Genomic DNA, 12602 nt, shown 5'->3' on the forward strand with positions numbered 1-12602 from the left:
TTCAATCTTATTCTGGCCAGTTCACCTGAAGCGATACGCCATTATCAGTCAACCTAAAGAATTTCACAGTACTCCTGCCGGGAGCTTCTCGAGTATGCCGATGTATTTCGCGTGTTGACGAGGCATTTGGATGCCTTAAGAGAGTCATAGTTACTCCTTGCTGTTCCTCCCCATTTTACAACAGGCACATCTACAAGCTTACTCTGGCCAGTTCTCTTGAAGCGATACGCTAATATCTGTTGACATAAAGACTTTCACAGTACTCCTGCCGGGAGCTTCTCGACTTTGCCGATGTATTTCGCATATTGACGAGGCATTGGGCTACCTTAAGAGAGTCATAGTTACTGCTGCCAGTGTCTCTCCGTTAAACCACATTCACATTTACAATTTTCCTCTGCCCCTTTCACCAGACGCGATACGATATTATTTATCGACATTATGACTTTCACAGTACTCCTGTTAGGGGCTCCTCCAGTTTACCCATGTATTTCACCTGTTGACGAGGCATTTGGCTACCTTAAGAGAGTCATACTTACTCCTGTCAGTTGCTCCCCGTTTTACCACAGTCACATTTTCAATCTTATTCTGGCCAGTTCACCTGAAGCGATACGCCATTATCAGTCAACCTAAAGAATTTCACAGTACTCCTGCCGGGAGCTTCTCGAGTATGCCGATGTATTTCGCGTGTTGACGAGGCATTTGGATGCCTTAAGAGAGTCATAGTTACTCCTTGCTGTTCCTCCCCATTTTACAACAGGCACATCTACAAGCTTACTCTGGCCAGTTCTCTTGAAGCGATACGCTAATATCTGTTGACATAAAGACTTTCACAGTACTCCTGCCGGTAGCTTCTCGACTTTGCCGATGTATTTTGCATATTGACGAGGCATTGGTCTACCTTAAGAGAGTCATAGTTACTCCTGCCAGTGTCTCTCCGTTAAACCACATTCACATTTACAATTTTCCTCTGCCCCTTTCACCAGACGCGATACGATATTATTTATCGACATTACGACTTTCACAGTACCCCTTCTAGGGGCTCCTCCAGTTTACCAATGTATTTCACCTGCTGACGAATCATTTGGCTACCTTAAGAGAGTCATACTTACTCCTGTCAGTTGCTCCCCGTTTTACCACAGTCACATTTTCAATCTTATTCTGGCCAGTTCACCTGAAGCGATACGCCATTATCAGTCAACCTAAAGAATATCACAGTACTCCTGCCGGGAGCTTCTCGAGTTTGCCGATGTATTTCGCCTGTTGACGAGGCATTTGGATACCTTAAGAGAGTCATAGTTACCCCTTGCTGTTGCTCCCCATTTTACAACAGGCACATCGACAAGCTTACTCTGGCCAATTCTCCTAAAGCGATACGCTAATATCTGTTGACATAAAGACTTTCACAGTACTCCTGCCGGGAGCTTTTCGACTTTGCCGATGTATGTCGCCTATTGACGAGGCGTTTGGCTACCTTAAGAGAGTCATAGTTACTCATTCCAGTGTCTCTCCGTTGAACCACAGTCACATCTACCAATTTCCTCTGCCCCTTTCACCAGACGCGATACGCCATTATTTGTCGACATTATGACTTTCACAGTACTCCTGCTAGGGGCTCCTCCAGTTTACCAATGTATTTCACCTGTTGACGAGGCATTTGGCTACCTTAAGAGAGTCATACTTACTCCTTTCAGTTGCTTCCCGTTTTACCACAGTCACATTTTCAATCTTATTCTGGCCAGTTCACCTGAAGCGATACGCCATTATCAGTCAACCTAAAGAATTTCACAGTACTCCTGCCGGGAGCTTCTCGAGTATGCCGATGTATTTCGCGTGTTGACGAGGCATTTGGATGCCTTAAGAGAGTCATAGTTACTCCTTGCTGTTCCTCCCCATTTTACAACAGGCACATCTACAAGCTTACTCTGGCCAGTTCTCTTGAAGCGATACGCTAATATCTGTTGACATAAAGACTTTCACAGTACTCCTGCCGGGAGCTTCTCGACTTTGCCGATGTATTTCGCATATTGACGAGGCATTGGGCTACCTTAAGAGAGTCATAGTTACTCCTGCCAGTGTCCCTCCGTTAAACCACATTCACATTTACAATTTTCCTCTGCCAATTTCACCAGACGCGATACGATATTATTTCTCGACATTATGACTTTCACAGTACTCCTGTTAGGGGCTCCTCCAGTTTACCCATGTATTTCACCTGTTGACGAGGCAGTTGGCTACCTTAAGAGAGTCATACTTACTCCTGTCAGTTGCTCCCCGTTTTACCACAGTCACATTTTCAATCTTATTCTGGCCAGTTCACCTGAAGCGATACGCCATTATCAGTCAACCTAAAGAATTTCACAGTACTCCTGCCGGGAGCTTCTCGAATATGCCGATGTATTTCGCGTGTTGACGAGGCATTTGGATGCCTTAAGAGAGTCATAGTTACTCCTTGCTGTTCCTCCCCATTTTACAACAGGCACATCTACAAGCTTACTCTGGCCAGTTCTCTTGAAGCGATACGCTAATCTCTGTTGACATAAAGACTTTCACAGTACTCCTGCCGGGAGCTTCTCGACTTTGCCGATGTATTTCGCATATTGACGAGGCATTGGGCTACCTTAAGAGAGTCATAGTTACTGCTGCCAGTGTCTCTCCGTTAAACCACATTCACATTTACAATTTTCCTCTGCCCCTTTCACCAGACGCGATACGATATTACTTATCGACATTATGACTTTCACAGTACTCCTGTTAGGGGCTCCTCCAGTTTACCCAAGTATTTCACCTGTTGACGAGGCATTTGGCTACTCAACAGCCGTCTTTATTCAATTACTTGAATAACACAAAAATATATACATATACATATATAATGCGTGGCAGGTGTTTGACGCCATGTCCGCCACCGAGGTGGGGACTTACAGGGCGGTACCACAAGATAAAAGTATATAACTAACATACACATATACATATATATTAGTGCGGAAGAACAACAAAAACACAAATTAAAGACATAAAGAAGGAAGAACAAAGACGGTTTATTCCTCCTGTGGATAGGCCCCAGGAGTCAAGGCGAAGAAAATAACCAGCATCCTATCCCACGCCGGCTCGCTCCATCGGACTGTGCGCCGTCATATGTTCGAAAATGCGATAGCTCGTGCAGCAGCTTTGCAGTACTCTCGTGCTAAGCACCGCCAATTCTCGGGGTCTAAATCCAAGTGCGGAGAGATCTCCGGCCGACGCTGGAGACCATACACCCCTCCAATTCAATGTCGCGGTGGACACTGTAACCTCCTCAACGTCACGGTGCAGGTTGGAGATGGCACGCCTGATGGACGGCGTGTTGTAGTAGGCCGCTTTCTCGGAGTGACACCAGTCGAGCCGGAGATGGTCTCCGACTACCTGGGCGTCGATGACGCGGGCGATGCCGTCTTTAACCGCCACCACGTCAGGCTTGCGGATTCCCTCAGGTGTGCGGAGGTGGGGCTCCACAGAGACGTTGAAGCCCCTCTGCGCGAGTCCACGGGCGACATAGCGCACGATCGCGTCATGCCGCTTAACCCGGGACCCGTGCGTCCTGAAGCAAGCCTGTAACACGTGGTTGGCGGTCTCTACGGCCTGGCAGCCCGCGCGGCATCTGGTGTCCGCCTCCCGCCCGCGACTGCGCCGTGCCTTCGTGGGGAAGGCGTTGATGCGGGCGCGGAGAGCGTCGATGAAGTTACGCCCAGATAGCAGGCGACTGGTGTCAGCGACCCACTGGTGTTGCCCCTTGACGGCGGCGGAAGATGACAGCGCCGCACCGTCAAAGGCAACGTGCAGGCGCGCGGCCCACATCTCTCCAACCTGCGTCGACGATTTGAGGAGGTGGCCCTCCCACATAAGATGCCGCTCCAGCGCCTCAATCTCACGCTGCACCTCGTCCCGGCCTGCACCGTCGGCGGCTGGCCCAATCCTCTTCAGCGCCAGGAGACGGGACCGGCGAAGTGTTGGCCCCATCCATCGGCATGATGGGATGCCGAGGCCTCCCTGGGCTACAGGAGCGTGGAAGTAGCCCAGGGGAGTGTCCGCCGGAAGGCGGAGCCATCTCCTGACGGCGGCACGGATGGTCACATCTGCCGCTTTCAACGCACCCACTCGGGTGCGGCTGAGGGCCAGCCCATGGTACAGGCCAGGCAGAAGTACGGTGGTGAGGGCGTGGAGGCGCTGTTGCGGCTTGAGCGGAGCTCGGGAGATGACGTCCAGCTGCTCCACCAGGTGGCGTCGTGGGTTGAAAACGCAGCGACCAGCGGTGGAGAATTGCAGTCCCAGGTACCGGAAGGTTTCACCCACACGTAGGGCGGGCACGGTGGCGTTGCCCGCTTTGAAGGTAACGTCGGCGTCGACCTTCACCTTCTTGTCGCGCCCAGACGCGACTAAGGCGAGGGTGAAACACTTCCGGGCGTTGATCTGCAGCCCCAGATGAGCGAGGGCTGCGACGGCTGCGTCGATGAGGGACTGCAATCCCCTCGCGGTCGATGCAAAAAGCAGGACGTCATCTGCGAAGGCCGCAGCGTTAACTCTGCGACCAAGGATCCGAGCTCCGATGTGGGAGGGAAGTTGACTCAAAACATAGTCCACCGCAAAATTGAAAAGGAGGGGGGAGAGGGGGTCACCCTGACGCACACCCCTAGCCGGCTGCAGGGGCACGCCCACGTCGGCGCCGCCCGCTATCACCGTCGTGCTACCCTCGTAACACCTTTCGACGTACTCAATAAAGCAATCCGGCAGGCCATGAGCCCTCAGCACGGGGCGGAGGGCGGCATGGTCCACCGAATCGAACGCTTTAGAGACGTCGATCGATGCCACAAAAACAGAGCGACAGGAGCGGACTGCGTCGGTGAGAGCAGTGTCCAAGATGAAGGTGTTTTCCAACATCCCATCCCGGGGGATGAATGCCCGCTGACGTTCGTCCACAGCACATGCACGCATCAGGCGTGACGCGAGAACCTTGTGAAAGGTCCGCGCCAACACCGAGCAGACCGTAATGGGGCGAAAGTCAGCGGGGGATGTTGGTGCAGCCGTTTTGGGGAGAAGTGACGTCCGGGCGCGAAGCAGACGCTCGGGGAGGGCGCGGGCCAGGAGGAAGAGGTTCAAGAGTTTCACCAGGGCTTCATGCGGCAGGCGCCGCAGCTCCGCTGGAGTCAGGCCGTCCGGCCCGGCTGCCGATCCCCTGGGCGGCAAGGCAGCAGCGACCTCCTCACGTGTGACCGGCCCCCATAGGCACTCAGGAGCGACAGGCTCCGAGTGCGGGAGAAGGCGGTCACGGATGAAGCCGGCGGTGGAGATCGGCTTCTTCGTGAAGAGGTCCGCCCAGAAGTCCAGCAGACCGGGGATGTCGGGTGGCGGCTGCAGCAGGGTGCCGTCCAGCAAGCCGCGCACGCAACGCGCACGCGACCTACGGAAGGCGTCCTGTGTCCGCGCGTATTCCCAGCGGCGCCGCTTGCGCTTCTGCAGCGGCGGGGCGGCAGGCGGCCGCTTGGATGGTTGGCGCGGCCGCTGTGTCCTGGTGATCGACCTCTCCCCCCTGGACCCGACCGACGCAAGGGCATCCGGGAGCATGCCCAGGATGACATCGGGCGGCGTGCCCCGCCCCAGACCAATGACTCGATCCAGGGCAGAGAAACGCTGGGCGGAAGCAGGTAGCCCCGCCAGATGCTCCCAGATGGCGGCGTCAGTCGGCCCCTCAGGCGGCGGCCCGGTGGTGTCGGCCGCGAAGTCCTCGGCTGCGTCGACGGGCGGCGCAGCGGCCTCGCCCGCGTCAGGCAGCGAGCTCGCTGCTCCACGGCGGGACGCCGGCTCTTCACCCCGACCGATCTCAAGTGCCTCCATGAATTGGCGGACAAGCTGCTTGTGGGCAGCTTGCCGCCGTCGGCACTTGATTGCCTCAAGCGTTCGGTCGGGGAACATCCTGGTAAGTTCTTGATTTACAAAGAAGAACCGGGCGTCCCTCTCCAGGAACAGTACGGCCTCTGCCTTGGCGAGCGAGTGGACTTCTTCCTCCGTCCACCTCGCGCGATGCCTCTCCGTCACGATCTCAGCGTTGGCGGCCGCAGGGTGTTGGCGGCGGCGATGGACCCCGAGACCGTTCTTCGTGGTAAAAGTGCGGTGGCACTCACTGCAAGCAAAGGGAGCTACACAAACTATCGCATTTTCGTTACGGCCGGTTGGCCGGATAGGTGCTGGGGTAGCTGGGGTGGCACCTTCAGCGGAAGGGCCACCATCTCTTGTTTCTTGTCGGCTGCCCCCAACTATAAAGGGATAATGCGAGGGGGGGCTGGTAACCCCCCCAAGCCCCTGGTGCGGTCTTCCACTCTGCAAAAATCAGCGGGCCCACGAGAAGGGGAGAAGACCGCAGGAGAGGCCTTAAGAAAGTCATACTTACTCCTGTCAGTTGCTCCCCGTTTTACCACAGTCACATTTTCAATCTTATTCTGGCCAGTTCACCTGAAGCGATACGCCATTATCAGTCAACCTAAAGAATTTCACAGTACTCCTGCCGGGAGCTTCTCGAGTATGCCGATGTATTTCGCGTGTTGACGAGGCATTTGGATGCCTTAAGAGAGTCATAGTTACTCCTTGCTGTTCCTCCCCATTTTACAACAGGCACATCTACAAGCTTACTCTGGCCAGTTCTCTTGAAGCGATACGCTAATATCTGTTGACATAAAGACTTTCACAGTACTCCTTCCGGGAACTTCTCGACTTTGCCGATGTATTTTGTATATTGACGAGGCATTGGGCTACCTTAAGAGAGTCATAGTTACTCCTGCCAGTGTCTCTCCGTTAAACCAAATTCACATTTACAATTTTCCTCTGCCCCTTTCTCCAGACGCGATACGATATTATTTATCGACATTACGACTTTCACAGTACCCCTTCTAGGGGCTCCTCCAGTTTACCAATGTATTTCACCTGTTGACGAGGCATTTGGCTACCTTAAGAGAGTCATACTTACTCCTGTCAGTTGCTCCCCGTTTTACCACAGTCACATTTTCAATCTTATTCTGGCCAGTTCACCTGAAGCGATACGCCATTATCAGTCAACCTAAAGAATATCACAGTACTCCTGCCGGGAGCTTCTCGAGTTTGCCGATGTATTTCGCCTGTTGACGAGGCATTTGGATACCTTAAGAGAGTCATAGTTACCCCTTGCTGTTGCTCCCCATTTTACAACAGGCACATCTACAAGCTTACTCTGGCCAATTCTCCTAAAGCGATACGCTAATATCTGTTGACATAAAGACTTTCACAGTACTCCTGCCGGGAGCTTCTCGACTTTGCCGATGTATTTCGCCTATTGAAGAGGCGTTTGGCTACCTTAAGAGAGTCATAGTTGCTCCTTCCATTGTCTCTCCGTTAAACCACAGTCACATCTACCAATTTCCTCTGCCCCTTTCACCAGACGCGATACGTCATTATTTGTCGACATTATGACTTTCACAGTACTCCTGCTAGGGGCTCCTCCAGTTTACCAATGTATTTCACCTGTTGACGAGGCATTTGGCTACCTTAAGAGAGTCATGCTTACTCCTGTTAGTTGCTCCCCGTTTTACCACAGTCACATTTTCAATCTTATTCTGGCCAGTTCACCTGAAGCGATACGCCATTATCAATCAACCTAAAGAATTTCACAGTACTCCTGCCGGGAGCTTCTCGAGTATGCCGATGTATTTCGCGTGTTGACGAGGCATTTGGATGCCTTAAGAGAGTCATAGTTACTCCTTGCTGTTCCTCCCCATTTTACAACAGGCACATCTACAAGCTTACTCTGGCCAGTTCTCTTGAAGCGATACGCTAATATCTGTTGACATAAAGACTCTCACAGTACTCCTGCCGGGAGCTTCTCGACTTTGCCGATGTATTTCGCATATTGACGAGGCATTGATCTACCTTAAGAGAGTCATAGTTACTCCTGCCAGTGTCTCTCCTTTAAACCACATTCACATTTACAATTTTCCTCTGCCCCTTTCACCAGACGCGATACGATATTATTTATCGACATTATGACTTTCACAGTACTCCTGTTAGGGGCTCCTCCAGTTTACCCATGTATTTCACCTGTTGACGAGGCATTTGGCTACCTTAAGAGAGTCATACTTACTCCTGTCAGTTGCTCCCCGTTTTACCACAGTCACATTTTCAATCTTATTCTGGCCAGTTCACCTGAAGCGATACGCCATTATCAGTCAACCTAAAGAATATCACAGTACTCCTGCCGGGAGCTTCTCGAGTTTGCCGATGTATTTCGCCTGTTGACGAGGCATTTGGATACCTTATGAGAGTCATAGTTACCCCTTGCTGTTGCTCCCCATTTTACAACAGGCACATCTACAAGCTTACTCTGGACAATTCTCCTAAAGCGATACGCTAATATCTGTTGACATAAAGATTTTCACAGTACTCCTGCCGGGAGCTTTTCGACTTTGCCGATGTATTTCGCCTATTGACGAGGCGTTTGGCTACCTTAAGAGAGTCATAGTTACTCCTTCCAGTGTCTCTCCGTTAAACCACAGTCACATCTATCAATTTCCTCTGCCCCTTTCACCAGACGCGATACGCCATTATTTGTCGACATTATGACTTTCACAGTACTCCTGCTAGGGGCTCCTCCAGTTTACCAATGTATTTCACCTGTTGACGAGGCATTTGGCTACCTTAAGAGAGTCATACTTACTCCTGTCAGTTGCTCCCCGTTTTACCACAGTCACATTTTCAATCTTATTCTGGCCAGTTCACCTGAAGCGATACGCCATTATCAGTCAACCTAAAAAATTTCACAGTACTCCTGCCGGGAGCTTCTCGAATATGCCGATGTATTTCGCGTGTTGACGAGGCATTTGGATGCCTTAAGAGAGTCATAGTTACTCCTTGCTGTTCCTCCCCATTTTACAACAGGCACATCTACAAGCTTACTTTGGCCAGTTCTCTTGAAGCGATACGCTAATATCTGTTGACATAAAGACTTTCACAGTACTCCTGCCGGGAGCTTCTCGACTTTGCCGATGTATTTTGCATATTGACGAGGCATTGGGCTACCTTAAGAGAGTCATAGTTACTCCTGCCAGTGTCCCTCCGTTAAACCACATTCACATTTACAATTTTCCTCTGCCAATTTCACCAGACGCGATACGATATTATTTATCGACATTATGACTTTCACAGTACTCCTGTTAGGGGCTCCTCCAGTTTACCCATGTATTTCACCTGTTGACGAGGCAGTTGGCTACCTTAAGAGAGTCATACTTACTCCTGTCAGTTGCTCCCCGTTTTACCACAGTCACATTTTCAATCTTATTCTGGCCAGTTCACCTGAAGCGATACGCAATTATCAGTCAACCTAAAGAATTTCACAGTACTCCTGCCGGGAGCTTCTCGAGTATGCCGATGTATTTCGCGTGTTGACAAGGCATTTGGATGCCTTAAGAGAGTCATAGTTACTCCTTGCTGTTCCTCCCCATTTTACAACAGGCACATCTACAAGCTTACTCTGGCCAGTTCTCTTGAAGCGATACGCTAATATCTGTTGACATAAAGACTTTCACAGTACTCCTGCCGGGAGCTTCTCGACTTTGCCGATGTATTTTGCATATTGACGAGGCATTGGGCTACCTTAAGAGAGTCATAGTTACTCCTGCCAGTGTCTCCCCGTTAAACCACATTCACATTTACAATTTTCCTCTGCCCCTTTCACCAGACGCGATACGATATTATTTATCGACATTACGACTTTCACAGTACCCCTTCTAGGGGCTCCTCCAGTTTACCAATGTATTTCACCTGTTGACGAGGCATTTGGCTACCTTAAGAGAGTCATACTTACTCCTGTCAGTTGCTCCCCGTTTTACCACAGTCACATTTTCAATCTTATTCTGGCCAGTTCACCTGAAGCGATACGCCATTATCAGTCAACCTAAAGAATATCACAGTACTCCTGCCGGGAGCTTCTCGAGTTTGCCGATGTATTTCGCCTGTTGACGAGGCATTTGGATACCTTATGAGAGTCATAGTTACCCCTTGCTGTTGCTCCCCATTTTACAACAGGCACATCTACAAGCTTACTCTGGCCAATTCTCCTAAAGCGATACGCTAATATCTGTTGACATAAAGATTTTCACAGTACTCCTGCCGGGAGCTTTTCGACTTTGCCGATGTATTTCGCCTATTGACGAGGCGTTTGGCTACCTTAAGAGAGTCATAGTTACTCCTTCCAGTGTCTCTCCGTTAAACCACAGTCACATCTATCAATTTCCTCTGCCCCTTTCACCAGACGCGATACGCAATTATTTGTCGACATTATGACTTTCACAGTACTCCTGCTAGGGGCTCCTCCAGTTTACCAATGTATTTCACCTGTTGACGAGGCATTTGGCTACCTTAAGAGAGTCATACTTACTCCTGTCAGTTGCTCCCCGTTTTACCACAGTCACATTTTCAATCTTATTCTGGCCAGTTCACCTGAAGCGATACGCCATTATCAGTCAACCTAAAAAATTTCACAGTACTCCTGCCGGGAGCTTCTCGAATATGCCGATGTATTTCGCGTGTTGACGAGGCATTTGGATGCCTTAAGAGAGTCATAGTTACTCCTTGCTGTTCCTCCCCATTTTACAACAGGCACATCTACAAGCTTACTTTGGCCAGTTCTCTTGAAGCGATACGCTAATATCTGTTGACATAAAGACTTTCACAGTACTCCCGCCGGGAGCTTCTCGACTTTGCCGATGTATTTTGCATATTGACGAGGCATTGGGCTACCTTAAGAGAGTCATAGTTACTCCTGCCAGTGTCCCTCCGTTAAACCACATTCACATTTACAATTTTCCTCTGCCAATTTCACCAGACGCGATACGATATTATTTATCGACATTATGACTTTCACAGTACTCCTGTTAGGGGCTCCTCCAGTTTACCCATGTATTTCACCTGTTGACGAGGCAGTTGGCTACCTTAAGAGAGTCATACTTACTCCTGTCAGTTGCTCCCCGTTTTACCACAGTCACATTTTCAATCTTATTCTGGCCAGTTCACCTGAAGCGATACGCAATTATCAGTCAACCTAAAGAATTTCACAGTACTCCTGCCGGGAGCTTCTCGAGTATGCCGATGTATTTCGCGTGTTGACAAGGCATTTGGATGCCTTAAGAGAGTCATAGTTACTCCTTGCTGTTCCTCCCCATTTTACAACAGGCACATCTACAAGCTTACTCTGGCCAGTTCTCTTGAAGCGATACGCTAATATCTGTTGACATAAAGACTTTCACAGTACTCCTGCCGGGAGCTTCTCGACTTTGCCGATGTATTTTGCATATTGACGAGGCATTGGGCTACCTTAAGAGAGTCATAGTTACTCCTGCCAGTGTCTCTCCGTTAAAACACATTCACATTTACAATTTTCCTCTGCCCCTTTCACCAGACGCGATACGATATTATTTATCGACATTACGACTTTCACAGTACCCCTTCTAGGGGCTCCTCCAGTTTACCAATGTATTTCACCTGTTGACGAGGCATTTGGCTACCTTAAGAGAGTCATACTTACTCCTGTCAGTTGCTCCCCGTTTTACCACAGTCACATTTTCAATCTTATTCTGGCCAGTTCACCTGAAGCGATACGCCATTATCAGTCAACCTAAAGAATATCACAGTACTCCTGCCGGGAGCTTCTCGAGTTTGCCGATGTATTTCGCCTGTTGACGAGGCATTTGGATACCTTATGAGAGTCATAGTTACCCCTTGCTGTTGCTCCCCATTTTACAACAGGCACATCTACAAGCTTACTCTGGCCAATTCTCCTAAAGCGATACGCTAATATCTGTTGACATAAAGATTTTCACAGTACTCCTGCCGGGAGCTTTTCGACTTTGCCGATGTGTTTCGCCTATTGACGAGGCGTTTGGCTACCTTAAGAGAGTCATAGTTACTCCTTCCAGTGTCTCTCCGTTAAACCACAGTCACATCTATCAATTTCCTCTGCCCCTTTCACCAGACGCGATACGCAATTATTTGTCGACATTATGACTTTCACAGTACTCCTGCTAGGGGCTCCTCCAGTTTACCAATGTATTTCACCTGTTGACGAGGCATTTGGCTACCTTAAGAGAGTCATACTTACTCCTGTCAGTTGCTCCCCGTTTTACCACAGTCACATTTTCAATCTTATTCTGGCCAGTTCACCTGAAGCGATACGCCATTATCAGTCAACCTAAAAAATTTCACAGTACTCCTGCCGGGAGCTTCTCGAATATGCCGATGTATTTCGCGTGTTGACGAGGCATTTGGATGCCTTAAGAGAGTCATAGTTACCCCTTGCTGTTCCTCCCCATTTTACAACAGGCACATCTACAAGCTTACTCTGGCCAGTTCTCTTGAAGCGATACGCTAATATCTGTTGACATAAAGACTTTCACAGTACTCCTGCCGGGAGCTTCTCGACTTTGCCGATGTATTTCGCATATTGACGAGGCATTGGGCTACCTTAAGAGAGTCATAGTTACTCCTGCCAGTGTCCCTCCGTTAAACCACATACACATTTACAATTTTCCTCTGCCAATTTCACCAGACGCGAT

The sequence above is a fragment of the Schistocerca americana genome, chromosome X (genome assembly GCF_021461395.2).
Source record: "Schistocerca americana isolate TAMUIC-IGC-003095 chromosome X, iqSchAmer2.1, whole genome shotgun sequence".
NCBI lineage: Eukaryota > Metazoa > Arthropoda > Insecta > Orthoptera > Acrididae > Schistocerca > Schistocerca americana.